Below are 6,231 nucleotides of genomic sequence, written 5' to 3'. Positions count from 1 at the left end.
GGAGAAGAGATCCTCTTTCTCTCCCAAAAAAAAAAAAAAAAAAAAAAAAAAAAAACCACTTTGAGGATTCGTCTTATTTGGGAGTTGGGAACTCAGTTACACAAGATAGAATTCACTCTTTCCCCGAAGTAAGGATAAGTAGATAGATTACTCTCTTAAGGGCTGATCCCGAGGCTTGAACGATGTGGTGCTACACACCTTCTCATGGTCCTAGAGGTGTCCACACATAGTAGAACTATGTTGTATTGTTCATTAGAGGGATCAGTGGTACTCAAGAAGTAAGATGTAACAATAGGGGTAAAACGGTAAATTGGCCCAGTTGTACTTACAAGCATCTGTGAAGGGTTATCGTATTGATGATTGGTTATATCCAATGGACACAGAAATATATTTGTGGTAAGAAGAGTTCAGCATCGATCTTTAGTGGAATGCCTGACAGTTAAAGGATGGTGGATCTCGTATCTAAAGAGTTTAGTCAGCTATTCACGTACCGTTGGAGGTTCGAGCCATACGTCCATAAGGTCTCCTTGGTAGCTTGGATTCAGGATGAGAATAAGTTTTTAGGTCAATTTGAAATGTTCAAATTGACAAGGGAGAGTTTGATTATCTATGATATGATTGAACTAGGTAATTATATATGATATGATTGACTTTATGTATGAGATACATTAATTGGAGGAAATTGGATATAAATATGATTTATATCTAGTGGAGGAGAAAAAACTATGGTTGATATATGATATTAAACTATAGGTTAATGAATATAATATGATTATATTTATTATTTTTTTTAAATGGACAATTATAGGATAATTGGTAGCCTTTTTCTCCGTAACCATGCGTTAATGGGAAGTTCCATTCGGTTTTCGTAACTGAAGAATAAAAGAAAAATTGTTTTCATTTTGCAAAGAACACGGTTAATTGCTCAAAAAAGGTGTTAGCTGCCTATCGCTTAATAAATCAGAGACTATCGGTAGCTTGAGTTTAATAGACGATCGCTTACACCCGCGTGCTTCTTTCAAAACAATCGCCTACCTTTTCCTAAATGATCACTTAGTGCCGAGCTTTTACTAAACGATCATATAGATAATCGCTTACATTTTCCTATACGATCGTGTACTTCGCCTAAATGATCAAGCACTTTGTCTATACGATAGACTCACCTTTCTCCCACTTACTTGATCGTTGTATACGATCTCTTTTCCTCCTCCCCTCTACCAAATCCGAATAGAGCCTACTCTTTGGATTCTCACTCCGAGAATATTAAGGGTTCCAAGTGGTGGTATTTTCCCCATCTTGGTCTGTTCGTGTGGAGTCCGTTCGTAGTAGACGACCGGAGTTTTGCTGAACGATAACCTGACATTCCAGCGAGAGCGAGAGCGAGATTTGCTATGAAGAAAGTCTTCAACTGGTAAGTTTCTTGTTCTCCTATTTGTTTATTCTTTAAGCATGTCAGTAATTTATAGTTTGATGCATATCTGTATGTGTGAATGTAAATGTGGTAATTCTATCACAATGTTTTGGAAAGATCCGTTTTCGCTCAGAGGTACTCTTGTATAAGAGTTCCTTCATGGTCATAAAGCTCGTAATTACAGCTAAGCCAAAATTACTATTTTGCCCTTGTAGTTACAACTAACTCTTTAAGTACCATTGATCCCTCTAATAAACAATAAATCATAATCCAACTATGACTAAACCCTTCTCGACCTAGGAAAGAGTGTGAGGCAACATTGTTCAAGCCTGGAATCAACCATTAAGGGAGTAATATATCTACATACCTCGACCTTAGGGAAGGAGTGAATTCCATCTTGTGTAGCTGTATTCCCAGCTCCTCAATTAGACAAATCCCCAAAATAGTAGGCTTGTTAAGTCGGCGATATGGCCACTCTCACTCGTACAAATTAAAGAATAGCCCTCATAGGCAAGAGTTCACAACTCATTTAGGATTCAGGTCATGTCACCTATGGTCATCCTGGTGAAATGTAAGTCTCAATTACGAACGGTGTTATATAATGAGACTAGTCATTTCATGGTCTGGTCTTGTAGAAGATAGACTAGTCTCAATTGTCTATCTTTGTAACTAACGTAGGAAGTGGACGCATACGCAGAAGCCAGGCTATCGCAAAGACGACCGCATGTGGAGAATTTCTCCATCGCAAAGGCGAACGCATACATTCGATGCATGGATGTTGCAGCCATCAACCGCATGCGTCCATCGCATAGAAGTTGCGGTCGTCAAGCGAATGCAGTCATCGCTGAGAACTTGCGGTCATCGAGCGAATGCGGTCATCGCAAGGAGATTGCAACTACATGATGATAACCATAATAGATGGATGAATGCAAGGTTGGTGGAATGGAAACATGAACGCATATCTTGGGAGAATCAATAGATGGTATTGACATTTCACCTACCACATCGTTAGCCGTAGAGATTTAGAAAAGGACCATCGCACCGCGAATGTTAGAATCAGAGTAGGTCCATTAATGCTGTCGGCGATCAAGCTCTATAAATTGAAGCCGCTGAGCAGAATTTTAAATCATCCAAGTTTCGGCCTTCGGGCAGATCCTTGTGATCCAGACGAAAGCATGAGAGAAAAGCTTGAGAGTTCTTCATCTCCTTCATCCATTCCGAGTGACGACCAAAGCCTTCGTCGGGGTTAGATCTCGAGAGAGTTTGCTCTACCGCCTATCCATGGCACCACCGACAGCCTTGATACACATCTGCTAGAAGCAAGACATTGCTTCCAGCTAGCCTTTTCATCTCTCTTCTTTCCTTATATTGTATTGTATTGCATTTTGGCTTAAGGAATTAATACACTTTATGATCAATGCATTTCTATATTTTCTTCGATTTCATCTCCATCTTCCTTCACTTAGCATCCTTAACTTTCATTATATCACTTAGTGAGACTATTAGAGTATCACATACTTAATCATGTGCCATAGGAATATGAAGCATATAGCAAACCACCGGGAGGTGTGCGTTGCGTGAGTGTTGTGAGAAAACCTTATTTTCTTAGTGTGAAGCTGTAGTAAACGCCTGCCTATAGGCGAACACAATGCTTGTCTATGAGTAAAGTAAGCAAAAACCAACTGTCTGGGAGGGTAAGTGGTTGGTCGCATTAAGCAATGTAAGCAAGTGTTCACTAGAGATAGGAATAATCTTATGTCAACCAGGCTTTTGCGATTATCTTGTCTTATGTATGCGTCCAACACACCTTTAGAACTACTCGAGAGAGAGTCTAAAGAAAGAACCTAAGACTTGAGAGAGCTAAGTTAGAATTGAGGCTCGGAAGAGCTAGATTAAGATTGCATAAGCAAGAATGGAGACTTAGGAATAAGTTTCGTTTGTTATTACAAATCACGTGCATTTGCGGCGGGCGTGTATGCATAATCACATTAGTCTGCATTGGCTGGGGTTGCCCTTGCGGTCAAGCTTAGGGTTGCGATGAAGAATTCCTCCCATTTTATCTATTTTTTCATGTATTTATTACACGTCAACAGTTGTCGTGTCTCTACCTCTCAATCATATTCTCACTGCTTAATCTGATAGTTAGAAGTAGGAGTAGTTTATAGCTTACAACCCCCATCATTCTTTTATTTATCCACCGCAAACACATCACCGCATACATCTAGCTTCAAGTCCCTAAGTTCGACCTCGAATCACCCGAGAAACTTGAATTATCATGCGTCGGTGGTCATGGGTTAGAATGAAAATATGTGTTACTCTTATATGTAATGACCTTGCGTTCTTGTCACAAGTTTTCTTATGCTCACGCCAAGTATGACGCGAACGCAAGTTTCTCGGGTGATCCGAGGTCGAACTCAGGGACTTGTATCATATACAATCAATTGAAAACCCTAAAATTGAATTTGAATATTTCAAATTCATAATCCTAATTTCATACATCAATACACAATTTGTTATTCCAATTTAAGAGCTAGTAGAGGGATCTAATGGACCTACAGATCATGAGCTTCAACGATTTGTAATTAATTCGTTAAACTCTTTAATCGAATTAATTACTATTCCTTAACTATTAAAGCACACCACTATAGCTCGATAGTTGCACTCTTCTCACTGTAGATATATTTCTGTCCATGTAAACCATAATCAGTAAGTCGATCCATCACAGGTCGTTCGTAATTACAATTGGGTCAAAATTATCATTTTATCCCTTTAAATACTTCTTGTTCCTCAAGTTCACACTAACCCTCTAATGAACAATTTAATTCATAATACTACTTATGAATCATGTCCCTCTCTATTATGAGAAGGCGGGGCCCGATTGTTGAAGACCTTGAATCAGTACTTAAGAGAACAACCTATATACTAACCCTAAAATGGGTAGGAGTAAATTTCATCTTGCAGGGCTATGTCCTCAGTTATCCATTCGGTCTTATCCCCAAAATGGAAGGTTTATTGAGTAGTGTTGTTGGACTACTCTCATCCATGCAGATCAAAGGATAATCCCGAATAAACAAGAGTTCATAGCTAACGTAGGATTAAGATCGAGTTATCCTAGGTTACTTTAGTATGAAATAGTCAGTTTCAACAGTAAACGGTCGTTATAAAGAAAAATGATTATTTCGTGGTTCAGTCTATATGCAAATCATTGCGTAGGATGTCCCCACTCACATGTCTCTACATGAATGATTTGTGGATCACATCATTTGTATTACCTATACAAAATGGGTCGCATCCAATAGTGTTACCAGGATGAGATACCTAATTTCATCCATATACTTATAGACCATTTATGCTATATACTATTAACTTGATCTTGTTTATGTCACCCCATAAAGTTAAAGTATTCATACTATAGCCATGGATATGTTTAATGGATTTTCATAATAGAATGCAAAATCAATAACTTTATTGAATAAGATACTCAATAATATTTTATTGATAATAGAATGTTTAGTGTAAAATTTACAAACTGCAAGTTCTAGGACATTCCCAACAATTTGTGACTTTGAGGCTTTTGGAAATTAGCCATGGTACCACTATTATCACATTAAAGGGTGATGGGCTTGGACATGTCTGAAACCACTTCCAGATTAGTCAGGAATTTCCTAAGCCACACAACTTTCTTAGTAACTTCACAAGCCACTATGTACTCAGCCTCCATGATGGAGTCAGTAATGCACCCTTACTTGGTGCTCCTCCAGACTACTGGTCATCCGTTAAGAGTAAACACCGATCCTGATGTGGGTTTCCTAGAATCCTTATCAATCTGAAAATTAGAGTCCATGTATCCTGTAAGAATCAAATCCTTAAAACTATACATGTGCATGTAATCCCTCGTTCTTCGTAGATATTTGAGGATGTTCTTAACGGCGGTCCAGTGATCATATCCTCGATTAGACTGATATCTACGGACTATCCCCACAGTATAGCAGATGTCAGGTCTAGTATATAACATTGTATACATTAAGTTGCCAACAACCAACACATAGGGTATCCGTTTTATTTCCTCAACTTCTTGAGGTGTCTTAGGACACTGTTCCTTAGATAATATAACTCCATGTCTAAAAGGTAGTAAACCTCTCTTGGAGTTCTGCATCGAAAACTTGAAAAATATTTTATAAATGTATGATGTTTGAGATAGAGCTAGCATTTTTTCCTTTCAATTTCTAAAGATCTGAATGCCCAGAACAAACTGCACCTCTCTCAAATCTTTCATTTAGAATTGGGTTGCTAGCCAATTCTTAATTTTAGTTAGTAGACCTACATCATTCCCAATGAGTAGGATATCATCTACATACAACACTAGAAAAGCTACTGAACTATTGATGATTTTCTTGTAAATACAAGGCTCATCAACATTTTGATCAAAGCCATAAGATTTGATCGCAATATCAATTCTTATATTCTAAGATCGAGAAGATTGCTTCAATCCATAAATGGACTGATTAAGCTTGCAAACATTTTGCTCTTGACCTTGGATTATGAATCCATCAGACTGGTCCCTTTAAATGGTCTCTTCAAGATTATCATTCAAAAAGGCACTCTTGACATTCATTTGCCAGATCTCATGGTCATAATATGAGGCAATGGACAGGAGGATCCAGATAGACTTTAACATGGCAACAAGTGAGAAAGTCTCCTCATAGTCAACTCCCTCAACTTGGGTATAATCTTTTGCCACAAGTCCAGCCTTGAAGGTCTGCACCTTCCCATCAGCACCCCGTTTCCTCTTGTAGATCCATTTGAAACCTATATGTTTT

The sequence above is a fragment of the Benincasa hispida genome, chromosome 1, assembly GCF_009727055.1.
Source record: "Benincasa hispida cultivar B227 chromosome 1, ASM972705v1, whole genome shotgun sequence".
NCBI classification, from domain to species: Eukaryota; Viridiplantae; Streptophyta; class Magnoliopsida; order Cucurbitales; family Cucurbitaceae; genus Benincasa; species Benincasa hispida.
This window is presented reverse-complemented; position numbering follows the sequence as displayed.